This window comes from Neofelis nebulosa, chromosome 4 (genome assembly GCF_028018385.1).
Source record: "Neofelis nebulosa isolate mNeoNeb1 chromosome 4, mNeoNeb1.pri, whole genome shotgun sequence".
Lineage (NCBI taxonomy): Eukaryota > Metazoa > Chordata > Mammalia > Carnivora > Felidae > Neofelis > Neofelis nebulosa.
Window position 1 is genome coordinate 137,438,730 of NC_080785.1, and position 27,918 is coordinate 137,466,647.

Here is a 27,918-nt window from a genome sequence, read left to right on the forward strand (position 1 = left end):
GGAGGAGCTTGGAGAAGTTTCCTGAAACACTGATAAACAGAACTGGGTCCTTTTTGTAGGAAACTGGTAACAAGCCCCAGGTGCGGTAGGAGCCGTGAGAGCACTAAACTGGTTTCATGGGAGGGAGGTCTGCAGTGGGCTCACGGTTCTTCTGTTACCCGTGTTGCCCAGTAGGTCAGCAGTTTCACATGGAGAGCGATTCCAAGCCAAATGCAGGCAGTAGAAGACTAATTATCAGAGGGTCCTGCTTCCAAGAACAGAATGCTGGCCAGCCGTGCACCCAGCATCTTCACCATTAGAGCTTTGTGTGGGGGATGAGCCTCCAAAAACATAAAAACTCTCCCGAGAAGGTATTATTATCTACAAATCTCTTAGCATTGCAGTGCTCAAAGTATATTCAAAAGACTGTTAATATGTGTTACCCTGAATAGTTTTATCCGTTAATTAGTTTTGGAAATACTAAGCAAAATAAGTTAAACGTATTCCTTTACCACAGGACTTCTCAGAGCCTTTAAGATGCATCATAAGTTTCAAATGGAGGCATCAAATATAAACATTTCCCACATTTATGTAATTACAAAGCCTTTCATCATGTAACATCTCATGAGAATACAGTCTATGCTACATGCTTTGTGTAACTCTGGTTCTGAGTGAGTTTGTGAAATGAGTGGCTAGACTTTAAGTGAATAGTGTTATCTCAGGGAAAAATGCACCAACATGCGAACCTTCACAGATCTGCCTCCCTCAACTGCTGAAGAAAAACCTGACTTTGCCAGCTTGCCTCCGGGGCTCCTCCTGCTCCACCAAATAGATTTCTGTCTTGATCATCGTCATCTTGGTCTTTATTATATACATCACTGCAAATGGTGAGGTCTGGAGATGCTAATTACTCTAGAAAGGTCAAAAAGCAAATGGTAGGAGGAAAATGATAGAGATCTTAAGGGGGAAATGAAAAGTGGGACAGATTTGGAGAGGAATTGTTGGTGTTAGAGCAGCGCAGGTTCACTGACCTTTAGAGCCACCTTCATTCATCTTAGAATTGGAGAAAGAGGGAATGCTCAGAGAATATTTTTCCGGGAGTTACAAGAATAATACTTAAGCTGGCATTTTTCCATATCAAAATGTAGTAAACATTTAAATTGATTTTTATTTGTGGTTGCTAGGCTGAATTTCTTTAAGTATGAAAATGAGATGAAATAGAGCTTTAAGATGGTCTCCAAAAGGCCGGTCTTTATAAGGGTTATAGCGAGGAATATTTAGTGGGTCATCAGTTTAACTGGGTCATCAGTTAAGGCACAGGAGGGTCAGAGTGTGTGAGTATCCTGGAAATAAAGGCTTAATGAGATAAGCCAGTGAATAGATGCTATTTTTGTCTTCCCACCCACCTTCTGGGAACACCAAACACACCTCTTTTCGTAGGAACTGTTCTGGTTGTGAGGAGCTGCTAATCACAAGACCTAGCCCTGTGGCTGCTGGCGTGGGCACGCAAGTAGGCCAAGCCAATCATAGCTACCTGTTTCCAAGGCTACGGAATGCGTGCATGACCCAGTTCAGGCCAATCAGAGTCCTTTCCTGCAATTTTATATAGAGCCATGAGGGAATAGAGATGCTCTGGTGTGGCTAAGCAGGGGTGATGGAAAGCTGGAGTTTTCTGCACTCATGCTTCTTTACCATTCCATCGCTGAGGCTGGCCGCTAGCCAGCAGCCAATCAGTAGAAAAGGAGGACATCAAGCAGAATCTGAGCTGGGAGGTGGAGAGGGATGGTAAAATATAATCACATTGTCCAAGTTGCTGGGCTCCTTGAGGCCAGCTTAACCCTGGACTTCCCCATTACTAGAGCCAAACACTCCCGTGTAGCTTAATGAATTTAAGTTTAGTTTCTGTCACTTGTAATCAAAGGAGTCCCATGGATTTACCCAGCATTGTTCTGAGTGTCTTGAGGACAGAAAGGTAGAAATGGTTGCAATGAAGGGCCATGAAGAGGGAGATAAAAGTTGTTACTATAAGCTTGCTCATGAGCTCTGCTTGGAGCACAACCTGACGGGGAACCTGAAATCATACCAGGGGCGGAGAGGCGACGGTAAAGTGAGTAGGAACTGAGGAATTAATATCTTTTTCTTGCCCTGAGTTGGCTGCCCTCTTGCAGTGATAAGGTGAGATGAACTGGGTTCCTTGAATGGTGATTTCATTTTGAATTACCTAAATTTATGCTCTAAAGGTTGATTTTTTTTCTGTCTTGTCTGTTTCATCCCTGTGGTTGCTATGGTATATTTGGGTAAAAATAATAGACTGGCCCACGGTTTTTATCAGTTGCTTGTTTTAACCACTTCATTATGGTTAGAAGAGGCTGTAGGTACAAAGAAAATATGATGCTCCTTAATGATTCATGTGGCATGGCATTTGTGCTGTCGATGTGAGTGTGATGAAATAGTGGAATCTACCCACATGCGCTGAGCACAGTTACTCCCATCACCAAGGCAGGGCAGTGTGCTTTACTGCATTGCATCCACAGATTCTTCTCATGTACACTCCCCATGTATACGTTTTGGAAATTCAGTTCATGCTGCACAAATTAATGTCTCACTTTGTGTCTTTGTGAAAGGCAGTAACTAAACAGATGATATGCTTTGAAGTAGGAAGCATTTGAGATCTTGAAAGAAAAGACAGAGACCATATTGATTTTTTTGCCGTGAACCTGAAACACAAATGAGAGCGCCGCATCAGGTTTTTTTGTTATTTTATTTCTCCATCCTTCTGTTAAAAAGAAAGTCCTGATGTAGTTGCCTCTGGTCCTTACTTGTCACCTACCGTCTCTTCAATTCCCTCTACACCTATAGGGTTGACATAGTAGAAACTCAAGTTGAGTTAGAAATCCTTTTCTAAAAGCAACTGAACCAGGAAATTAACTTACTCTTTGGTCTGTGTGCATGGGTGTGAGGTGTGGGCATGGCTTTGTGGAAGGAGGTTGGGCATGGCTTGTGGTCCTGGTCAGTAAACTCCTCAGAAACTTGGCGGCAGGGCTAGGGAAACATTCACCATAATCCAGGCACTTTTCTGTCCAAAAAAAAAAAAAAAAGTATCTGGGCTCTAGAGAGTCCTGTGGGGATTTGATAAATGTTTTCATTTAAAAAATAGCTTATACTACTAGGCATTGGATAAAGACACTTGGGGTGTGTAGCCAAGTGAATGGAAGGAACGTGGGGAAAGTGATGATGAGGATGATGATGGTGATGGTGATGATGATGATGATATGACTAATACTTACTAAACACATGTAAGGCACTTTTTGAATCATTCTACGTGTATTCTCATTTACTTGCTACAGTGACTTTCTGAGGTCACCTCTCAGATGAGGAAACTGAGGTACTGAGACAGAGCTCACACAGCTAGTGTAATGGAAGGGGATTTGGACCCAGATTTGTGGGACTTCAGGAGCTGACTGGGATTCAACTAGTGAATGATAATTTGGTATGCTTATCAAGGGAATGGGTGTCTTGCCAGGCTATTTCTGGAGATGCCCAAACCTATGTTGGGGGTTATTGTGAGGGAGATTATAAAGAGGCTTTTCATGTATTAGGCAAAGAGATTAAGAATAAGACTCAGAGGGGAAAGGCACCTGGTGGGGGAATGACCTAAGAATTTGGACAAATCAGCTGGGGTTACATATTATAAGGATTTGGTGTCTTAAGCCTGAAAGCTTTAGGAAGCATTTGGAAGGCTTCAAGCTGAGAGGGACTTGCATTTTTGTAAGATGACACCGTTTCACTGTGAAAAATGGACCTGAGTGGCCGCAGGAAATTTTAGGAGGTCATTCCATTGATAACGTTGACATGGGGAAGGTGATCACAGCTCAGACTGAGCAACTTGTTTAAAAAAATTCACCAATTTGGGCCGTGTCATCCCCAGATGTTTAGTCTGCCACACTCCCATCCATCCCTCCTGCCTTGTGATCTTTCCTATTGCGCATCACTTTCAGCTGGTCTGAAAACTTGGGGGAATTTTCTGAACAAGCCACTCCTCAAATGTGGGTAGGCAGGGAGAATTAGCACAAATAAGTGACTTAATCTTGGCCCTGGATGGAGGTGTCTGGATGAAAGGCCAGTTACATCTTTAACTGAGCTGGAAGGAAGTGGGTCTGAAGGATTGGGTTTGTCCTCAGCACCAGGCGGAAAGATTGAAGTTACTCTCTGTTCCCAAGTCAGGCATCTCTGGGGACTAGAAAAAGCTGTGAACTGAGTTGGGACGCATTGTTTTTAAACTCTGGGACCTTGGCCATGTCACCGAATGGCCTTAAGCCTGCCACTTTATCTAGATAGTGGGAATAATAATGCCTGCCCTCTGTTTCTCACAGATTCCTGGCAATATCCAACCCAATGGCGTACATGGAAATGCTTGAAAAGTCACAAACCACTCTATACACATTAACTGTCACGTCCAGTCAGTGGAGTGAAAGGCCATTTTTGGATGCAAAGAACAACCTTATGAGGCAAGCGTGCTCATTTCAGAATTTCAGTTTTCGTAAGTATCCGAGTATTTTAAGGGTCATTTCTAGGATCCGTTTGTACTTTCTATTGTAAGTAGCTGCATAAAAGCTGGCATTTCTGTTTCGGAGAAGCAGTACTGCAGAGCGCTAAGAGCATGGACTTTGGAGTGAGATATAAGTTCAACTCTATGCTCCGCTTTTTGACACCTGTGTGAGCTTGGCAAAAGTATTTAGCTTCTCTGAATCTTCGTTTACTCCTCTGCAAAATGGGTGTATTAGCAGAACAGGCCTCATAAGCCTGTTTTGAGAACTAAACGAAACGTTACACGTAAAGTTGTTAACACAGTGGTTAGTCTATGTGAAGAACTCATTAGGTAGTAGCTATCACTATGTCTATGTTTTAAAATTTTTACCTTTTAGCTGCATTTCTCATTTAATTGTCTGGTATCAATGGGGGGAGGGCTGGAGGTCTGACTGTTATGCATGGTACTTATGCATGGTACTTACGCATGGTACTCATTTATCCACTTAGGTAGATTCTGCATGGACATAGGAAGGGTCTCCTCCCCATCATTCCCACCCATATTCTTAGGAAATGCTCTAAGGGAAGGAATCAGATGGGAGAGGGGTAGAGACAGCTTGTTGTTGGAAGGCATAATGATGAGATCAAATGACATTAGGCCACTCCGCATTCGTGACGTTCCCAGGCCCCCTGAGCACCCACGACACTGCAGAGAAGTTCCCACTGGGCTTGCATCATCAGTGGTGTTCCCGCTTGCAGCCTCATGGGAACGCACTTGGAGGCCGCGTCCAGGGGTGATGCTGACGCACAGCTGTGCGCTGGTCCAAACACTTCCGGGGAGGCACTGGGCGCCGGGCAAAGCCAACACTTGTGATGTCACAGAGGAATCTCAGGGCTTGGAAGGCTGACAGAATGCCTTTGCCAGCCCTGGGCTGCAAATCAGAAGGGAATTCGGCCTCCAGAAAGTTCACTTTCACTCCAGCCTGGAGCCAGTCAGAATCAGTGCAGGGCTCTTAACAGATTATAGATTGATTCTGCTGAAATGGAGAAAAATGCAAAAGGGACATCTTCTCATTCCGAGTAGCACCCGCTGATCCTCTCTAAGCAGATGGACTGATAATTACTCCCATCAATAAGGAGGAAACGCTCAGCTCAGCCTTGCCGACCTGCGGATTCCCTCCTCCTTTGCCAAAGCTGAGAATGTGTATGGAACAAAAACTGTAGGGGGAGCTATTTTGTTTTGAAAGACGAGTGTAATCTGCCTTTTCAAGTAAGCAAGATAATTGAGAACAGTTTCACTTTTTGGGGCATTATGAAAGTGCTCTAGAAGGAGGCACTGGTCATTGTATAGGAAACTGTGTAATATGCATCAGTGTGGATCTGAATGAGGTACGAGGCCCATGCTCTCCCAGTTATATCACAGGGTATTTGGGCATCTTGGGGTAAAGTTGGGGGCACAGTCTTGAAAGCAGGACAGCCCTGGGTCCAGATCACAGCTCAACTACTTAGCATCTCAGCAGCCTTGGACAAGTTGCTTCATAACCCTGTAAAAGGGTAAAAAAGAAAGAGGAACGTCTGCACGACCTCCCCCACTAAGTTCTTACTCGGATTTAATTTGACACTGCATTTAAAATTCAGCCGGGGGCGCCTGGGTGGCGCAGTCGGTTAAGCGTCCGACTTCAGCCAGGTCACGATCTCGCGGTCTGTGAGTTCGAGCCCCGCGTCAGGCTCTGGGCTGATGGCTCGGAGCCTGGAGCCTGTTTCCGATTCTGTGTCTCCCTCTCTCTCTGCCCCTCCCCTGTTCATGCTCTGTCTCTCTCTGTCCCAAAAATAAATTAAAAAAATAAAAAAAATAAAAAAAATAAAAAAAAAAAAAAAAAATAAAATAAAATTCAGCCGGTAGTCTGCACTCAACAAATGGTTTTTCTATCCTCCTTATTTCTCTAGAGTGTCAGATACCGCACTCTTTCATACTCATCTATGAATGTTGCACTTCTAATTGGTTTCTTGCCTTTTATAAAGAAGATGCGATTGAGCTCACAGAATAGGGCACATACTCAAGATTAGTCCTGCTGTTAAGTGTCCTCTGTTCATTACTTTGATGGGATGGTTTGAGGATGAAGTCTTTGCTGAAGAGTATTTGATGCTGTAGGAGACTGTGTTTGTGCCTGAGCACAGGTCAGAAGAGAAACTAATGATGGAATGGCATTTGCTTCTGTGGAGAGGCCTGGGCAGTGACTTGAAAATGATTTTTGAACAAAAGCGTATTTCCTGGTATACCAAGGATACATGGCTGTGACAGCCCGGGGACTGCTCGGCTCCTTACTCAGACATAATACTGCTCAGGGTAAGTCTCCTCCAGAACCCAGAAGACTATAAGGTAACAGCAAGCCAATTTCTCTGCCTCCAACAAGATAAAGATTGCTTTGGAATCCATCTTATAAATCACAAATGGGGCTTACTACTAGGCCAAGGAAACAATTAGTAGTTATCCAGCAAATGGAATCAATAGGGGAAAAAACAACCGACCCACAAAAAGACAGCAACATATTACAAGGGAAAATGTTCTGCATATTGTCTTCTGTCGTGCTGGGCTAGGACATCTTAATGAAGAGCTATATTCTCTCAGGATGGTACCCCAGAGAGCTTATCAGAAGTGTTACTAAGAAGTCACGGTCTTAATTTTTTTTTTTTTTCTCCAGCCTCGCGTATACAAGAGAATTCCATATTTGACAGCATCCTGGTACTTCCTTTTTTAACAAAGACATCTTAATGTTTCCATGACGGTAACATGTGAGTTACCTCACGTCCAGTCTTAAAATAGTTGTTACACTTAAGGAGTATTATTAGAATAGAGCTGGAAGGAAACACGGAGACAATTACTCTAATTCCCTCATTTTATAGGAGAGAATCCAGGGGCCCTAGTGCCTTCTCAAGGCCGCACAATGACTGGGGTCAGGGCTGGCTTGAGAATTCAGATTTGTATTTCCATACCAATGCTCCTTTTATTTTTTGACATGTAATAATTCTTCTTGGTCTAGAAGAAGATTAGAGTATTAACAGTAGTTTACATGTAAGAGAATACCACCAAACAGGCCCACTGTATAAATCATTGCAGAATATCATAGAGGAGGGACCACAAAGACCACAACGGTTACATTTTACGGTCAAAGAAAATGTGGCACAGAGAAGTTGAATGACTTTCTAGGGACAACCTGGCTAATAATTGATGGAGTCAAGATTTGAACTCGTCGTATCTGGCCTATCTGGTACTAGTTAGAACATCGGCTGGAGTTGGCCTGGGGTTTTACTGGACTCATCTCTGTTTTAGAGTATTCTGAGAGATGTCCTGACCTTGCTTCCGCGGGCTATGAGGAAGCTTGCACTTTGGAAACACATGAGAGAGGTTGGGAGTGTGGATTATTTATAGCCTGAGAGGAGAAAGTTGTTCAACTTCATTTCCATCCCTAACCACATGGGAGAATAGGTTGGAGTAATAGGAAGACCCTCAGTGGTTGCGAAGTGTGTGTGTATACATTGTGGTGGGGACTGTATTATGCCTAAGAGTCTTTTGGTTTTCTCTTTTCCCTTCAGCTTTCTGAGATGCTCTGCCTTATAGCCCCAAAGAGGTGGCTTTCATGGCTCCTCTGACTGAACTCGGGGTAGATACAGATGGCCCCTCTGAGAGCGTCCCACCAGGGTTTTTGCAATTAGGCATAGTGATTGAATTAGTTAACTTTGGAGAGATGTGTTGGAGTCACCTAGACTCGTGATCCGAAGCCTCCGTCTCTGGGATGCCACAGTCTGACACGGGTTTGTAACCAGGAAGCAACTGTGTGGAGAGAGAGAGAGGGGTAGGTGAGGGAATGTATGCATTGCATGTGCTTTCTCTTCCTCTATCTACAGGTACTTGAACCCTGATTTTTCAGCATCACCGTGAGTATTGTGACCATAACGCCAACACAAGGGAAATGAAAATGGGTCTTAATCATATCATTTGGGTCTGGAATCTAGTTGTGCCCCAAAGCCAGAGTCTATCCTGGGCATTTCTGAAAAAGAGCTTCCCTCTATCTCTTTCTTTTTTGATTTAAGTCAGTTCGAGTTGAGGTTTTAGTCCCATGCAAGAGAAGGAGTTGTAACTGACACAGGAGCTTTGCACTGCCAGTAAATTGCTTTGTTTTGCAGAATGCAAAGCCAAGCCTCAAGAAGAAAGAAAAGAAGTGCTGGGATGGCTCCTTTTTGATTCTAGTTTCTTATTTATTTCTTGTTTTGTTGTTTTTGTAAAGTCATATAAGAAACTCTCCAACTGAATGCCACATGGTGCCTAGATCCTGATCCTTCTGCAGCAAAAACGTTTTTCTGTTCTCTGGATCGTTCCTGGATACTGTAGTTCTAGAAAAGAAGACATGGAGAGGGCTGGCTGGAGTCAAATTGAAAAAAAAAAAAAAAAAGCAACCTGAAGGGGGTAGAAATGATCAAAGCAAAGAAAAAAGAGTGAAATATCCTAATCTGAAGATGATTTCGTTTTCCAAAAGCTCCTAGCAAATTGAGAAGGCAGCCGAAGGAAAGGCTTGTCTGGGAAGGTAAGGTATGCATCAGATAAAAGCAACGGCCATGGAAACAGAAAGTCTGTCTTCTAAAATGGATTCCTGGGGCACCGGGGTGGCTCAGTCAGTTAAGCGGCCGACTTCAGCTCAGGTCACGATCTCGCGGTCCGTGAGTTCGAGCCCCGCGTCGGGCTCTGGGCTGATGGCTCAGAGCCTGGAGCCTGCTTCCGATTCTGTGTCTCCCTCTCTCTCTGCCCCTCCCCCATTCATGCTCTGTCTCTCTCTGTCTCAAAAATAAATAAAACGTTAAAAAAAATTTTTTTTAAATGGATTCCTGGCAGTGAAACTCACTGGCTATAGCCAGCCCAGACTGAACTCCTTTCTTCATCCTTGAATGAATCACTATGGTCCCAGGGATGTGATGCTGTGCTTGGTCAGACTTGAGTCACCTGTCCACTTCTGGATCTATGGAGATGATGGACATCACCCTGCTGAGATTATGTAAAGAGCAGTATGGGGAAAATCAGGATGCAAAAGAGGAATGAATGGAAGGCAGGCAGGTAACAAACAGAAACCAACAGATGAGAGTTCTCTTGAAAGCAGGCACTGTGTAGAATCCAAGCTCCTTTAATGACATATTTCTGAATGAAACATTTGTGTCTAAGATAAGCATTTCTGTGGGATTTATAGGAAGCATAGCTGTCTCTATGTGCTGGATATTTTACACAGGAACTGTTCTGAAATACCTAAAATGTTAAAAACCTGCAGAATACTTATACAAATATAACAATACTGAGAAAGTAAGGATTGGATATTATGAAATTGCGAAGACTTCAGTTTCAGTTACTTGTTTCTTAAAGTTTATTTATTTATTTTGAGGTGGGGGAGGGGTGGAGAGAGAAGGAGAGGGAAAATTCCAAGCAGGCTCCACACTGTCAGTGCAGAGCCCAATGCAGGGCTTAATCTCACGAGACGTGAAACCATGACCTGAGCCAAAATCAAGAGTCAGATGCTCAACCAACTGAGCCACCCAGGCACCCCTCAGTTACTTGTTACATGGCCTTATGATAGACTCAGGATTTTCTTCAGAGTACCTTAATATAAATAATTTCAGAGCCATAAAGACTGTAATTTTTGTGAAATTATCAGCCCTAGGCTCTTTGAATATACCACATTCAGAACTTTCTCAGTGATGCAGCTATAGAGAAGGAAAACACTAGCTGGGGTGATGAATTGGCTCACTGGAATGGTTCTTAGAATTACATCACCACCTTGCAATAAGGTTCCATAAAAAAAAAAAATACAAAGATTTGGGTTTGGTAATTTTCTCACCGCACTTTTCTTATTCCTTTCCAAAAATTTTTAATACATCAATAACTTATTAATTTGAAGTTCTTCCCTCTAACATGGGAAATGTGTCTCTTTCTGAGAAGATGGATGCTCCCCCCAAAAATAAAGCATGTGGAAGGTAAATCGGTGTTTTTGGATGGATGCCTTGTTGGAAGAAAACAACAGGGTGGTCAGGCCATTCTTACCTGACTTTCCCTTCTTCCACTTGATACTCCACCTTCAGACGCAGGTAAACATGCCATCCATCATATTATCTGTTTCCTTTGTAGTAAATTTGACTGGTTTTAATCACTATATTTTGTTGACTTGATGTAATATGCAGTATTCGAGTTGAAAGGGGGGCATGAACAGCTAAAATGACATCTCATTTTTTCCAGGGACCTTTGTTCTTAAACACAGGAAGTTGTAAAATCTCCAGTAGCAAATTTCATTAGGTTTAGGCAATACTATAAGTGATGGCATTCTATTGAGTCAATGCCTTGAATGCGAATCAGGAGATTAACTGTTGTGGCAAACTGTCAATCTTGACTCCTAAATTATTGTGAGTAGCGAATTTTTTGTTCTGGCTTTGAAGTTGAATTATTCTTTTCACTCAGTATGTCAGTCAGAAAAGAGATTTGTCTTCTCAGCTGAGCTCTGCCTGGTTTTCTTTAGGTAATTAATATTTCCCCTTTCTCCCACACTATGCCATTACTTTGTTATTATTCTCATTCATCAAGACCCAAATAGTTCTTTAAAATTCTGAGGGGCTTGACAGGTTAAACTGTATCCCATTATTGATGATATTAAACAACACCTTCTGAAAAGTTGTCTTTAGGCTTTCTGTCAGATTTTCAGTAAAATGTCATCATATTTGTATCTTTATTTCTTTAAGAGAGAGGGAGAGAGAGAGGTCATTCAGAATCACTTGCTAACGCTCTCTACAACATGTTTTTAGACAAAAAAATGTGGTTTGGGAAAGAAGAAAAATACGAATTTTTTGGAAGCATTGTAAAATATCCATCATTAACAGGCATGTGAACCTAAGTGCACACAAATGTATGTCCAGGAGTGTTCATTTCTGCCACGTTTGTATCCCCTAAAAAACAAAAATGGAAACAACCTAAGTTTCCAAAAGGATGAAAAGTTAAATAAACCATGACACAATGTAATGTTATGTGTTATTTAAAAAGGATGAAGTACATTTACCTAGACTTGCTTGAAATGGAGCTCATGAAATAGCACTAGGAATAAAAAAGCAATTGCATAATAGTCAGTATAGTAGAATCCTTTTTTTGGTAAAATATATGTCTTTATCTTATATATGTTAATGTATATGAACTGTTCATTGTAGTTAGATCTGAGTAATGAGAATTGTCAGTAATGAGTTGGGGAGGGCTTTTGTTGTACCTTAACATAACCTCTGTGTTTTTTTTTTAATGATAAGCATGCATAAAGGTTTTCAAATGCATATGGACAAAATAAAATAAGTCATTAAGCTCTCTCATTTTATAAGTGAGAGAACTGAACATGGAGAAATTCAATGACTTTCTTACTCTAGTCCAGCTCATTCGAGCCAGAGATGGAATTTGGATTCGGCTCTTTGGGCTTCAACATCTGTATGATTACTCCTGCATATTACTCCTCTTTCTTACATTAATCATAAACATTGTTTTAATAACCGATATCCGCATCTTTGAAATCAAACAGAAATAAACCCCTTGTCCTCACCACAAAAACCTTGGAATTTAAATCTTAGAAGCTTAAATCTTACTTTTCTTCACCATATCGACAAATCCACTTTCCTCTAGGAATTAGAATTAAATTTATGCTGCATTTATGCTGCTTTGAGTCACAGTTTAATCACACAACGCAAGGAAGGTCTCTACGGCTCAGCTCTTCTGACAAAGGTGCTCACTGTAGTGATACCTGTGAATCCATTTCACAAAGACTCGCTCTCCAGGTGGACTCTCCATTGGGCTGTTTCTTCTGCTTATTTCTTGGTCTCATTCTTTCTTTTCTTCCTGTGTAGCTGTCTGCAGGAAGTGGCTCCACATAGATGCTCTAGCATCCAAATTCACACTGCTGAGTAATTTATTCACTGTTTTCTTCCAGTCTTTATGTTGCGGACATTTGGACTTACTAAACTGTTGATTCTCTTTCCTTCTGGGGGATCTGAACTCTCTGAGTGCTGAGGAAGGAAACCTTGCAAGGGCGAGTGGAAGACGAGCAACAGAACAGGGAGTTTCTGAGCGAAATTTCAATGTCAGCCAGTCATCGGTGTCCTCTTCCTTACCAACCATCGATGCAATTCTTGTCATCCTCAGTGCCACCTATTATTGGGCATTGACGAGAGCCTGGAGTAGGCACTTGACACAGACTTATGCCTCAGTACAGTCCTTTGGGCTGGATACTGTTAGTGTTCCATTGATACGTAAGGGGTGGAAGCAAATAAGGTAAGGCTTAGGTGATTTGTTCAAAGTCCTATTGGCTAAGGACTACCTTGCCTGTTTTGGAGGAGAATCTTCTTCTCTCAGGTTTCAGTCTTTGAGTTGGAAAAAAAAAAGGCCAAGAAACCATAATAAGACTCATCACAGAAGTGGAATTCTCTAACACTGTCTTTCTCCCAATGTATTCAGCTTATTAGTGTATAGGGGAGCTCTAACTTTCTGAAAACATCTATTGATTTTCTTGTGTGTGGGGGGATTTACAGAGACAATTTGTAGGCCTCAGATGCCGTTGTAACATTCACTGCTTTGCTGTGCATAGGAAGGATGTTTGTGAAAGAAGGCCAAGTAATGTCATCATTTGGCCTCATTTGTGAAATGAATGGCTGTGTTCCTGGCACTGAGAAGGATGCCCTAAAGCCATTTGAAAGATGAAAGGGCTTATCTTGAAACAAGGTTTTCTGGAAGATCACAAACCAACCGTCTAAAATGTTAGTTCAGATAAAATGAGAGCAAAGAACTATTGGAATCTTCAAGTTGAAATTTCTAATGAGGATTTTAACAACTTGTACAGAAATTATCCTCGCTGCAGCCTTTGGAATTGACTCTTCTTATAGGAAGGGGAGAACGTTTTCTTATCCCTTGCTTATGGATTTCAAAGACATACAGTGATTAGAGTGTTTTCATTTTGCCCAGCTTTGGTATCGGGGCGTTCCTGTTGGATTCTCTAGTCAAAATTCTTGTCTGCAGCTTGGAGCTGATTTTAATATAAATAGCAGGTTTGTCGTATCTCAGGTGCTTATTAAAATGTCATTCAGCAATTAGCTGAATCAAGCAAGGAACATAGTACACCTTTATTCTGCCTCGAAGCTTATAGATATCTACGTTGGGAATCTCACTTTGCTTCCATCATACTGAAGCAGCTGTTGGTTTGGGTGACTGGGCTATACATTTATAAGGAGCCATTGCTGCTCTTTGGAGATATCTGAAGGGGAATAACTTCTGCTACCTTCTCTCTACTAACATCACCAATTTCGGAAGTGATAACAATCGATTCCCTAAGGCCATCAGCCACTATGTAGTGTGTTATGAAATCTAAAAATTACATTGAAATATTCTACACGTGTTTAGATTTCACATAATCTTGAAAGTTGGATATCAAGTGCTATCCTAAAAGAAAGAAAGAAAAAGAGAAAGAAAAGAAGGAAGGAAGGAAGGAAGGAAGGAAGGAAGGAAGGAAGGAAGGAAGGAAGAAAAAGATGCTTTACCCCTCTAAAATCCAGACTGCAATAATGTATACATCACTATTAGCAGTGGGATTTCCCACCCCCGCCCTGCCCCTGCTCCTGCTCCAACGGATTTGGGGGCAATCTCTGAGATGTTGCTATCACATTAAAGGGTTAAGTTTTTTAGGACAAGTCTGAAAGAGTTTAATTTTCTCAGCACGTTGCCTCATCTCTGGTAGCTGCCACAACATGCCTCATTTTGGTAGCACAGCAGTTGACACATTCTTTGGGCATGGAAAGAGTAACAAAAATCAGGAATCTCCCCTCCTCACTCTCACCAGTGAGAGCTATGAAGAAATATAATTGAGGATTTGCATGCTTAGTATAATGAAAATATTTTTTTCCAGTTCTGTTTGGTTCTGAATTAATAATAAGCAAAAGGAAAAGAAGCTCAGTACACAGGGTGTGCTGTGCACCTAACAAAATTTAATAATTGGTTAATTGGCACATCAATTTTTCTGTTATTTTTTAGAATTGACAACTAATCCACTTGCCTACTTCCTATTAAATACATTTCCACCACCACCCCACCCCCCCCACCCAAGGAAATGTCTCAAGTCTTCTTTTTTGTTCATTCTTTTCAAAATTCTGGATTAGGAATCTCAAAAAAAAAAAAAAAAAAAAGACATTGGGCCAGCTTCTGGAATAGTGGAAGAAGGACCTCCAAAAATTCACTGTTCCATAAAAGAAATGAGAACACTGGCAAAAGTGTCAAGATCAACTTTAGGGGATCTCCGGAAATGAAAACTTACAAAAATGTAGGAAGGGTTTATTCAAAAACAATGGGTGAATCTTAGCAAGAACAGCAAGATTTATGACACTTTTAAACTTGCCATAATTCTACCCTCTTCCTGAGCTCGGTAGCCTTGAAAACCAGCAGGCTTGCGCTGTCATAGCTGTGAAAATCAGCAGCCTTGCCAGCCACTGGAGGGGAAAAATGGCTTTGGAGCTCCCCTAAAGCTTACTCCCCAGAGAATTTCCACTATCTGGCCTGTCTGTAAGTTTGCTGAAAACAAGTTCCAGGACTTGTTTGTTTGTTGAAGTCATCATGATGTATATTATTGATAAGAGGTTCTGAACGAATATTTTGTGGTTCAATGACACTATTGAAGACCCAAGATAATCATTTTCCCGTCACCCTAAGTGAATTGATTCATCTTCCTTGTGTTGGTAACCTCATGGTCACAGGGTGGCTGCCACAGCTTTAGGCACTGTGTCCCTAGCATCCCATGCAGGAAGGAGAGTAGTATGTAGGAGATCAGTCTCCTTTAATTAGTGGAGAAGGTTTGAGAAGCTCAAATGTTCTCTTATGTGTCATTTCCCAGAATTGGGCCACATAGCCGCTCCTAGTTGCAAGGGAAGCTGGAAAAGAGAATATTTGACAAAGGAGAGGAGAATTATCATGATTTATTCAGAGAAATTATGACTTATCTGTGGAAGTTCGGCACATTAAAGCCTGAACAAAAAAGGGTTTTCTTCTTTCTTTCTCTCTCTCTCCTTTCCTTTCTTTTCCTTTTTTCTTTCTTTCTTTCTTTCTTTCTTTTTCTTTCTTTCTTTCTTTCTTTCTTTCTTTCTTTCTTTCTTTCTTTCTTTCTTTCTTTCTTTCTTTCTTTCCTTCCTTCCTTCCTTCCTTCCTTCCTTCCTTCCTTCCTTCCTTCCTTCCTTCTTTCTTTCTTTCTTTCTTTCTTTCTTTCTTTCTTTCTTTCTTTCTTTCTTTTCTTTTCTTTTCTTTTCTTTTCTTTTCTTTTCTTTTCTTTTCTCTTTTCTTTCTCTCTCTCTCTCTCTCCCTTCCTTCTTTCCTTCCTTCCTTCCTTCCTTCCTTCCTTCCTTCCTTCCTTCCGCCTTCCTGACTTCCTTTCTTTTTAATTTTTTTTTAAATCTGGGAAGATTTGGGGGCAGAAGGAAAGTAATAGTGTTAGTTACAGGCAAGGATTGTCCCTGATTCATCTTTTTAAATTGAAGTATAGTTAACATATAACATCCTGTTAGTTTCAGGTGTATATCATAGTTATGTGATGTTTTTCTACATTATGAAATGATCCCCCACAATAAGTCTAGTTACCGTCTCTTACTATGCAAAGTTATTACGGTATTATTGACGATGTTCTTTCTGCTGTACCGTTTATCTCTGGGAGTTTGTCCTCCCCTCCCTCTGAAAACTTCTTCCCTGTGGTAACCAGCAGTTTGTTTCCTGCATCTATGAGTCCGTTTCTGTTTTGTTACATTTGTTCATCAGTTGTTTTTTTTCCAGACTCCACACGTAAGTGAAATCATACAGTATTTGTCTTTTTCTGAATTCACTTTGTATGATGCCCTCCATCTCCATCCATGTTGTTGCACATGGCAAGATTTCATTCTTTTTTTTTTATCATTGAGTGACATTCCATTGCATACATATACCACATCTTCTTTATCCATTCACCTATCAGTAGACACTTGGGTCGTTTCCTTATCTTGGCTATTGTAAATAATGCTGTAATGAACATAGGAGTACACGTGTCCTTTTGAATTGATGTTTTTGTTTTCTTTGGATAAAAAACCACAAATGGAATTGCTGGATCTTATGATAGTTCTTTTTGTGTGTGTGTGTGTGTGTGTGTGTGTGTGTGTGGAACCTCCATTACTATTTTCCATAGTGGTTATACCAATTTACATTGCCACCAATAGTATATGAAGATGCCCTTTTCTCCACATTCTCATTAATGCTTGCTATTTCTTGTCTTTTTGATGATAGTTATTCTGACAGAGGTGAGGTGACACCTTGTTGTGGTTTTGATTTGCATTTCTCCAATGGTTAGTGACGTTGAGCACCTTTTCGTGTGCTTTATGGCCATGTGTATATCTTCTTTGGAAAAATGTCTCTTTAGATCTTCTGCCCATTCTTTAGTCTGGCTGGTCTTTTTGATGTTAGGTTGCATAAGTTCTGTATACATTTTGGATTTTAACTTCTTACTGGTTATATTATTTGCAAGCATCTTCTGCCATTCAGTAGGTTGCCTTTTCATTTTGTGGATGGGTTTATTCACTGTGCAGAAGCTTTTCAGTTTGATGTAATTTCATTTGTTTATTTTAACTTTTGTTGCCCGTGCCTGAGGAGAATGGTCCAAAAAATATTGCTAAGATCACTGTCAAAGAGCTTCCTGCTTATGTTTCCTCTGGGAGTATAATGTTTTTAGGTCTTACATTGAAGTCTTTAATCCCTTTTGAATTTATTTTCAAATACGGTGTAAGATAGTGGTACATTTTCATTCTTTTGCATGTAGTTGTCCAGTTTTTCCAATACCAGTTATTGAAGAGACCATCTTTTCCTTGTGGTATATTCTTGCCTTTGTTGTAGATTAATTGACCACATAAGCGTGAGTTTATCTCTGGGCCCTCTATTCTGTCCTGTTGATCTTTGTGTCTGTTTTTGTGCCAGAGTCATACTGTTTTGATTATTTAGCTTTTTAGTATAATTTGAGATCAAGGAACACAATACCTCCAGCTTTGTTCTTCCTTCTCAAGATTACTTTGGCTATTCGGGGTCCTTTGTGGTTCCATACAAGTTTTAAGATTGTTTGTTCTAGTTCTGTGAAAAAAGCCTTTGGTGTTTTGATGGGGAGAGCATTAAATCTATAGATTGTTTTGAGTAGTCTGGACATTTAACAATATTAATTCTTCTAGTTAATGAGCATGGTATCATTTTTTTCATTTATTTGTGTTGGTTTTAATTTCTTTCTTTGATGTCTTACAGTTTTCAGAGTATAGGTCTTTCACCATCTTGCTCAAATTTATTCCAATGAATTTTATTTTATTTTTTTTGATGCAATTGTCAATAAGATTGTTTTCTTAATTTCTCTTTCTGGTAGCTTGTTACTGGTATATAGAAACACAAATTGTTTCTGTGTGTTAATTTTGTATCCTGCAACTTTCTTGAATTCATGTATTCTAATAGTTTTTTTGGTGGAGTTTGTAGATTTTCTGTATATAGTAAAAATCTTGGTGTATGTATATATATAAATATACATACATACACAATGTATATATAGATACGTACACAATACAATATTATTCTGAATACCACTATATGCTACAACATGATGCTAAGTAAAAAAGTCCATCCAAAAGGCCACATGTTGCAGTGTTCCATTTATATGAATTGTCCATCAGCAGATTTATAGAGATACAAATTGATTATATTTATAGATTATTTAGATTTATAGAATCTTTAGCTATTATAGATTATTGCAAGGATGGGGTGGAGGAGAAGGTGGGGAGTGACTTTTAGTGTTTAATGTATGGGGATTCTATTGGGAATGATGAAAATGTCTTGGAATTCGATAGTGGTGAGATTGCACAACTTTGTGAATATATTTAAAACACTGAGTTGTACATTTTAAAAGGATGAATTTTATGGTATGTGAGTTATATCTCAATAAAGCTGTTATTAAAAAAAAAAGTCACTCCCCAGCTGTTTTCAATTAATGCTCTCAGGGCTAATGTGTATGAATGACTCAGCAGAACCCCGTTGTTTCTAACTTATATTTTTAAGAGAGCCAAACTATTTTGCAATACAGCAAACATATATTAAACAAAATGTAATCATCACATTTCACTGTTATAAACTGGATAAACAAAACAGATTTCTTTACAGGCACCATATGGAGATGGGATTCACCCATAGATACATCCAAGTAGCTTTGGTCATTTTATAGTGAGCTTGGGTTGGCAGAGAAAAAGAGAAAGGGAAGTTAAGGCAGAACAACTCAAGCCTGATGATTTTGCTCTTGATCAGCAACACTAAAAAGGCTTTCGTTGGATTCTTAACTGACCAGCCTGGCTCCCTTTTACTGATTACTTTCAACAGATAATAGTTTCTTGGCTAGGTACTGGTAATTATTTTAGATGTTAAGATTTTACTGTGATTAAATTAATTAAAATCTGTCTTCCTGGCATCCTAAGAAAAGACTATACCTCTCAGAGTTTAAGCAGTTTTTTTCCCTTAACTTGGAGAACGATTAAAAAGAGGTTGGTGTCTCCTTGAAAAAGAAAAACTCAGACTCCTCTACCCAGTACCATAATAAAAAATGATAATCAATAAAACACTTGAGCTTTTAGCAATGAAGATGACTTTAGACCATTCCTCTGTATTTTTTGTTGGTTTGACCCATTTCTTTCCAGGTAAATACCTTTGTTTACTTAATACTCACATCTTATTCTACCATTCCAATGTTAACATTTTTTTCCCAGTCCCTGGGATGTACAAGAATATATTACAAATAGATAATATCCTGCTGGCATGCTTTTAAATGCTGTTAGAAATAACCAAGTACATCATTTAAAAAAGAGCACACATAAGAACTTTTAACAGTGTGAGTTTTGAAACTTGAGTTTTTAGGTGTTCACATGCCTAAGTATTTACATTTTGCTCTGTGTTTGCTAACTTAAGTCTTACATGCTCGTATGATCTTGATATAACCAAGGATGTAAACCTGCGGAAATGTAATTGTGAAATTGGATTGTAATTTGCATATTCCATGGAAGCAAACTAAGAATATTGTTTAGGCTATGTGTTGACAGGTTATTTCAGGGAGTGGTTGAAACATACATCAAGTATAACTCTTCCTCCTAGTGAACCTCTTTTGCTGTTTGACAGTTACTTTACTTTGGACATATTTGTATTAATTTTGTCACAAGAGGGCAAAGAGGAAGACTTTGAACTGTCATTTGCAAACTGAATTATTTATATCATTTTTTATATTCTAAGGAATCTGGGGGCAGAACTTGTTGAGACCTGATTTATATTGTGGAATTCCCATGTGGATATGAATATGGTAATATTGAAGGATAATTGAAATTTTGTTGCTTTTTCCTAGTGAATGGTTTTGCTGAAGAATGCGTGTTAATTACAAATTAGAAGAAACAATGTCTTTAGAATGTTGAACCTGTATTGGTGACCAAAGTAGTCTAGCATTGTCATAAACAACTGAAAGATCTCAAAATGTTCCTAAATGAGGTAGGGTGGTATTGTCCCAGATCTGCTCAGCAACATGAATCCCAAAAGGAAGAATTAGATTAGTAGGAAATTGGGATTGGCCTAATTTTGGAACAATTACATCCAGAATGGGAGTGCTTTTTCAGAACTTGGTCAGAATCAAAGTAATCTTCGAAAATTTTGGAGATTGAACTCAGGAATTTTAGGATAACGGATCCCCATGCATACATGTATGAATCCATGATAGCATTTCTATGTCCCATTCATGCAGGCATCATTAATGGATCAGGATAAACTTTAGTCTTAAACCCTAAGATAAAGTATGATAGCGAGCCTCCAAGATGTCCCCCAATAGTCCTAGCCCCGTGTATCCATGCCCTTCTGTAGTTCCTTCCCATATTGCATAAGGCTGGCCTGTTTTACCAGTAGAATACTGCAGAAGTGAAGTATAGGAAAAGTGTGACTTCTGAGGCCAAGTCATAAAAGACATTGTAACAACTGCGTTGCTCTCTCTTGCATCCCTTCCTCTGGGGGGGAGCCAGCTGCCATGTCATGAGGACCCTCAAGCAACCCTATGAAGAGTTCTAATGATGAGGCCCCCCACTAACACTCAACACCAACTTGGTAGTCATCTGAGTGAACCATCTTAGAACTGGATCCTCCAGCTCCAGTGGTGTCTTCAGTTACCGAGACCTCATGAGAGGCCCTGAGCCAGAACCACACAGCTAAGCTTCTCCTCATTTCCTGACCTCTAGAAACTACAAGAGATAATAAATTTTTTATTCTTGGGGCACCTGGGTATCTCAGTCTGTTGAGCAGCTGACTTTTGATTTCAGCTCAGGTCACGATCTCATGGTTTGTGCGATGTAGCTCCCATGTCAGGTTCTACACTGACAGTGCTGAGCATTGTTGTTTAGCCTGCTGCATTCGGGGGTAGTTTGTTACAAAGCAATAGATAACTAATGCACAGGGTGTGAAAGGTGATCCTAGCAAGCTTAAATGAGGCAGTGGGGGAAAATGAATGAGGGAAGACAGGTAAGGTTTGTAAATGTGGGCAACTGGACTCAATCCCATTAGGGAAACTTTGAGGATTGTTTAGTTTGTACTGAGAGTTGTGTCACAAAGGGGTGGGGAAGCTTGTGTATCTTCACACCAACTGCCCTTCCTCATTGACTGAAGATTGCCCAGGGGGCCATTAAATCCTCAGTACTTCCTGGCTGCCTTGCCCTTGGCCTTTGAAAGAATCAGAAAATCCTCAGAGAAGCAGAAAGCTGTAGGTGGTTGAAATGGAAGGCCGTCAGCCTGTAAAAGAACTGTTCCATCGAGGCTATAGGTGAACCCAAGATGGGAGTGGATTGAGTGGATTATGGGGTGGATTATAGAGTGAGGCTTCAATAATGTCTGCCATACAGCTTCGGTCTTTTTCATCGCCACACTTGGAGCAGCCATGCCCAAACAATTCGAGAGGAGATTCCCACTGGTCTTCCATAGTCCTCTAGTCTAGAATATACTCCCCACTCTTTGTTCTGCCTCTTCCCTCAACACCGCTTTCCACCCAGTGAGGTCGTACATAACGCTCAAAGATCAAAGGTTAGCTTCCCAGGGAACCTTCCCTAATAATCCCTTGTTTGGCTAAATTGCTGGTTGTTGCTTTAAATAGTCACATGGATGGTAATCACTTCTTTATGTGTTTATCTCTCTGACTTGCCTGCTGGTGAACTTTTGCTCATCCTTAATACTCCCTGTGTCTGGCATATATTAGACCCTCAAAACATAGGAGCTAAAAGAGCAGAACTAGAGGCCTCGAGGTAAAGGTGCAAACCTCACTGTTCCACAATAGTCCCTCAGAGCTTATTCTCCCTCAGAGGTACTCCCAGACATGTGTTTTACAACGGGGAAAAGAATCGTATTTACATACTTCTGGATTACTTGGATTACTCTCTATAGAAGGAGTAATCCAACTGAGAATAAAGATTTTGCCAAACTGGGTTTAGGAAGATAGAATTTTAATCTCTAAGCCATCCAGTACTTGAATTTGCTTACCGTATGTACTTTTTAAATTGTATTCTACTGGCTTGGTAGAGAAACTTTTTACTTAAAAAAAAATGGACTCTCCTCAGCAAAGTCATTGAACAGCTATGTTACCATGTTAAGTGTGGCATGAGGTTTGGTTCCCATTATTAAAGTTTGAAGGATATTGTTTATATGGGGAGAAGGGGGAGGGAAGTGACCAGCGCTATTTGAAAGCTGGCATTGTTTCTAAAGGTCCTTGGGGAATGTTACCATCCCCAAACATTAACAGATGTCATTCTCCTGTCCTGGATTGACCCAAAGCCCTTACCCATGGTTTGCTTGTGCAGCGATTTAGCTCGTGTGGATTTTGTCATCTTTCCCTCCAGGGCAGGACGGGCAAGTAGAAGAGAAGTGAGTTTCATTTTACCTCATTTTGCTTTGTTTTCCTCTCATCGCAGCCACTCTGCGGCTTATGTTTAGAGCATCCAATAGTTGCTGGACCTGGAGGATCCCTTCTTGTTGGATGCCAAGAGTTAAATGGATTCAGTGCATTTTCCAGGGGGCATTATGAAAGGTGCTAACAGATGTCGATTTCAGCTTTGTCATTAAAGTGCTTCTCAAAAGCCACCTGATGTCTCTGGGTTAGAGCTTTTCTTTCAGCCTTTTCTCATTACATTTTAGCTCTGTTTTGTGAATAAACCTTTGAAGAAATCTGAGAGCTATTTTGGAAACCCAAGGAGTAGAACACTTGAAACGTCTAAGTTCTGAAATATGCGTTTGACCTTATTCCTCATGCCAATGGTCCAGAGAAGGCAAAGGCAGATGCTGAGTACTTACTGTGCTCTGAAAGATGATATTTCTTTAAAAAATTAGCCATAAGTTTTATTATAATTGCATATATGCATACAATTACCCTCTGTGGTCTTTGTAAAAAAAAATTCTTAAGATTTGGTGTTAAAAATTCATGTCATGTTTGGAAGCTTTGAGTGGTTTTATTTATCCTAAAGGCGGATATAGTGAATCTAGTAATATGCATTCAAATACTCTTTCTTTCTATAGTTACCTGTCATGGAGACAAGGAATAAATACCAGTATAGCTTTACAATGTGCATTTTCAGACATGGCTTGGGACCTATCTGACTTCAAGTAAACCATAGAAATCTCTTAATTCAGCTGATTTCATTTCACTTTAGTTCTAGTTGACACCACGTCGTTTTTGATGGGGGGGGGGCTAATTCAATTAGGATTGTGTGCAGTATTTGACTTTCAGCTAGTAGGAAATGATCTGGTACAGACATAAGATGTCAAGGATAGATCTTGTATTTGCTGACCAAGCATCCCTGCCCTTTTTCTTAGAGAAAAGCAGCCCAAGTGTCCATGTAGGAACCACCAACCTGTCATTTTCAGTCTTTCTCCCACACCCCTAGATGGGGATGATTTTACTTTGAGGCTCCTGTAGTGGGCACAAGACTCAGACTGGGCCAATCCAAAAACCATGTTTTACCAGATTATAATGATTGTTTCAGGGATGTACGGGCACCTGTCCTAAATCAAGCCTTTCTGAGAACTTTCGCTGGAATTAGCAGGGAAGAGTTGCACATATCTTCAGGATCTTGGATGCCAAGAATCTTAAACTCAGACTTGTCAGTGACCATGGTGGTAGAGAGAATCTTCCCTTGATATGAAGCGCTTCAGAGAAAAGCTGAGGCAAGAGACGGTGAGAAAAAGAGTCCTGTGAGATCTAACCATGCCAGGAACAACTGACCTTAGCCTTCCCTCATAAATGAGCCAGTAAGGTCCCCTTTGTTGTTGTTATTGTTGTTATTTAAGCCCAACAGTTGGAGCCCAAACTAAACTACAGAACTGCGTGGGTGATCTTTCAGAGGGTGGACTGTGACTTCCTGAAGACTTGACTGGGTCCTGGGAAGTGGGGTAAGGAGGGCTATAAAGAAATGTGCTGGTCTGTCCAGTTCTTTGCCTGGAGCACCCTCATTTCTGGCAATTACTTTTTTTACTCCTTTTTGGGTAGAGGGAGCCAGAATGAATGCAGAACACGTGCTGGGGGTCAAACCCCTGCTTTATACTAAGCCAACAACCTCATGCCAGTCCTTTCCAGGACTAAAAGCTTGAGCTTCCCATCTGTGGGCTGCATTTTCTTCAATGTTGGATCAAGGTGGATACGTTTCAAGCGGTTTTGAGGAGCCTTTGCCTCGAGGTCTTGGGGAGGAATTCACTACAGGAAATAAAGGACATTAAGTCATCACAGTTGGGGTTTCCCTCCTGCATTTCCCATCCTGTTCAAACTGCAATGGTGTGTTCATCATTGCATTTGAAGAAGGAAAGAAAAGGCTTTTTCTTAACAGTGTTTGAAAACACCTTACATCTCTAAGCTTCCTTCTTGCTTGTTTCTCTGATATCTTCAAGATGTTAATCCCTGAGAACTTCATGTTGAAGTGTCTAGAGCCTGGTCTGCAACTCAGCTGAGCTAAATCTCTAGATTGATGCATTGAGCCAAAGATGCTGTGTTTACCCTCTCCCATTTCTACATCGTTGGTTTGAGTTCTTGGTGGTGTTAATGATGTTCAGATCATTGACTTCCTCTCTGAAAAGGGCCTACTTAACGTATGGCTTAATGTATTTCTTTCTTTTTAAAGGAAACTGTTAAATTTTTTAAAAATTACGTGAGTAGTACCTGTTCATTATAGAGATTTTAGAAAATCAAAATATGAAGGGGGAAGTTATCTTCCATAGTCCCACTACCTCAAAATAAGCCACTTTTCTGCTGAAATCTCTCTGATAGCTTTCCATTGCATTTGGAATTAAATCCCCTCTCCTGAGCCTGGCCCACCACCCCCCTGGCAGTCCCCAAGCATACCTGTTGGCCCCCTTGCATTCTATGACTTCCTTGACTTCTTTTAGTTCTTTGGAAGGGTTCATTTGCTTTCGCTTCCAGACCTTTGTGCCTGTTGTTACCCTCCTTCTTCACTTTGCTAGTTGCTGCCTGCCCTTACGGTCTCAGCTTAGAGGACCTCTGGGAAAGCTGCTTTTCCCAAAAGGGTCTTTATTAGGCACCCACTTCCAGAATATTCTCTATTGTCCTGAGCAGTATCCCAATTTAATTTTGTCACTTGTTTATTTACTTTTATTTCCCCATAGCTCCATGGTTACAGAAACTAACCAAATATTTTTCAGCATTATACCCCCAGTGCTTAGTTCTCATCTGGTATAAAGTCATTACTCAGTATAGATTGGCTGAATGAATCAACGCTGTTCAACAATTTGTTTTAAATTGAGACTTCATTTTTTATTTTATTTTATTTTAATTTAATTTAATTTAATTTTTTAATTCTTTTTTAACATTTATTTATTTTTGAGACAGAGAGAGACAGAGCATGAATGGGGGAGGGGCAGAGAGAGAGGGAGACACAGAATCCGAAATGGGCTCCAGGCTCTGAGCTGTCAGCACAGAGCCCAATGCGGGGCTCGAACTCACGGACCGTGAGATCATGACCTGAGCCGAAGTCGGCCGCTTAACCGACTGAGCCACCCAGGCGCCCCGTGACTTCATTTTTTAAAAAAATTTAAAAATTTACATGGTTTTAGGTTCCATGTAAAGTTGAAGGGAAGGTACAAAATATTTCATATACCCCTTCTCCCTCATATGTACAGCCTACCTGATTATCAGCGTGCCCCCCAGAATGGTACATTTGTTATAAGTGATGAATCTACAAGGATGAATTATAATCACCCAAAGCCCATAGTTTACATTACAGTTTATTCTTTAAAATTTTTTTTGTTTATTTATTTTTATTTTATTTATTTTGAGAGAAAGAGGGTGGTGCGTGTGTGTGCATGTGAGCACAGGCGCGGGCATGCGTGTAGGGAAGGGGCAGAGAGAGAGTGAGAAAGAGAGAATCCCAAGCAGGCTCTGCACTATTGGTGCAGAGCCTGATGTGGGGCTCGAACTCATGAACCCTGAGATCATGACCTGGGCAGAAACCAAGAGACGGCTGCTTAACGGACTGAGTCACCCAGGTGCCCCATGCTACAATTTATTCTTGGTATTTGGACAAATGTATAATGATATGTATCCATCATTATGGTATCCTAACAGGGTATTTCTACCACCCTAAAAATTCTCTGTGCTCTGCCTGTTCATCCCTCCGTCCCCTTCCCAGCAACCACTGATCTTTTTACTGTCTCGATAGATTTACTTTTTCCAGAATTTCCTATAACTGGAATCATACAGTATACAGCCTTTTAGGTTGGCTTATTTCACTTAGTAATATGTACTTAAGTTTCCTCCTTGTCTTTTAATGGCTTCCTAGCTCATTTTCTTTTAGTGTGGAATAATACTCTCTTGTCTGCGTGTACGACAGTTTACCCATGCATGAACTGAAGGACATCTTGCTTGCTTCCAGGTATTGGCAATTGTGACTAACGCTGCTATAAACATCCAGGTGCAGGTTTTTGTGCAGACATACGTTTTTAACTCTCTTGGCTAAATACCAATGTATGTGATTGCTGGATTGTATGCTAAGAGTATGTTTAGTTTTTTAAGAATCTATCAAACTGTCTTCCAAAGTGTCTGTACTATTTTTCTTTTCCACCAGCAGTAATGAGACTTCTTTTTTTTTTTTTTTTAATTTTTTTTTTAACGTTTATTTACTTTTGAGACAGAGAGAGACAGAGCATGAACGGGGGAGGGTCAGAGAGAGAGAGAGAGGGAGACACAGAATCTGAAACAGGCTCCAGGCTCTGAGCTGTCAGCACAGAGCCCGACACAGGGCTCAAACTCACGAGCCGTGAGATCATGACCTGAGCCGAAGTCGGATGCTTAACCGACTGAGCCACCCAGGCGCCCCAGTAATGAGACTTCTTATTGTTCTGTATCCTCACCAACATTTAGTGTTATCAGTGTTCTGGATTTGGGCCATTCTGATAGGTGTTTAGTGGTATTTTGTTGTTTTTAATTTTGCATTTGTGTGATGGCATGATTTGGAGCATGTTTTCACTTGCTTATTTAACATCTACATGTTTCTCTGGTAAGGTGTTTGTTAAAGTCTTTGGCCCGGTATTTAATTGTGGTTTTTTTTTTTTATTATTAAGTTTTAAGAGTTCTTTGTGTATTTTGGATAGCAGTTCTTTATCAGATATGTCTTTTGCAAATACTTTCTCCCTGTCTGTGGCTTGTCCTTTGACATTTTCTTTTGCAGAGCAGAATTTTTTTTACTTTTAATTCTTTCATGGATTGTGCCTTTGGTGTCATATCTACAAAAGTTATAACTATACCCACGGTCAGCTGGATTTTTCCTGTGCTGTCTTGTAGGAGGTTTATAGTTTGCATTTTTACATTTAAATTTGTGATCCATTTTTGAGTTTTGTGAAGGGTATGAGGCCTGTGTCTAGGTTCATTTCTTTGCATATGGGTGCCTAGTTGTGCTGCAGCCATTTATTGAAAAGACCGTCTTCACATCTTTATATTTCCTTTGCTCCTTCTTGAAAACCAATTGACTGTGTATATGTGGGTCTACTTCAGGGCTTTCTACTCTACTGCTATCAATGTACTCATTGATCTGCTTATGCATTCATTTGCAATACCATACTGTTTTGATTATTGTAGCTTTATAGTAAGCCTTGAAGTCAGGTAGTTTTGGTCCTCCAGCTTCGTTTTCCTTCAATATTGCGTTGGCCATTTTGCATCTTTTGCCTCTCTGTATAAACTTTGGAATCAATTTGTTAATATCCATGAAATAACTTGCTGGGATTTCGATTGGGATTGCTTTGAATCTGTAGATTAAGTTGGGAAGAACTGA

The 27,918-nt window shown here is 40.4% G+C and overlaps 2 long non-coding RNA genes across 4 annotated transcripts in view; one reads left to right on the top strand and one right to left on the bottom strand.

The window, feature by feature from the left end:
* Positions 1–2,237: 2,237 nt before the first annotated feature.
* Positions 2,238–5,329, bottom strand: LOC131509941 (uncharacterized). 2 transcript variants are annotated; one of them, XR_009260802.1, is made up of 3 exons: positions 4,992–5,329; positions 2,913–3,055; positions 2,238–2,696 (listed from the first exon to the last, which is right to left on the bottom strand). It is a non-coding gene; the product is annotated as an uncharacterized LOC131509941 (long non-coding RNA). The 2 variants fall into 2 exon arrangements; XR_009260801.1 differs by lacking the exon at positions 2,913–3,055.
* A 4,972-nt stretch (positions 5,330–10,301) lies between these two features.
* The window catches only part of LOC131509948 (uncharacterized), a 227,078-nt gene continuing 209,461 nt past the window's right edge, over positions 10,302–27,918 (top strand). Inside the window, exon 1 of one of the 2 annotated variants that reach the window (XR_009260820.1) lies at positions 10,302–10,632. This is a non-coding gene — a long non-coding RNA (uncharacterized LOC131509948). The remainder of the gene's footprint in view (positions 10,633–27,918) is intronic. The other variant, XR_009260822.1, reaches the window with a different exon arrangement.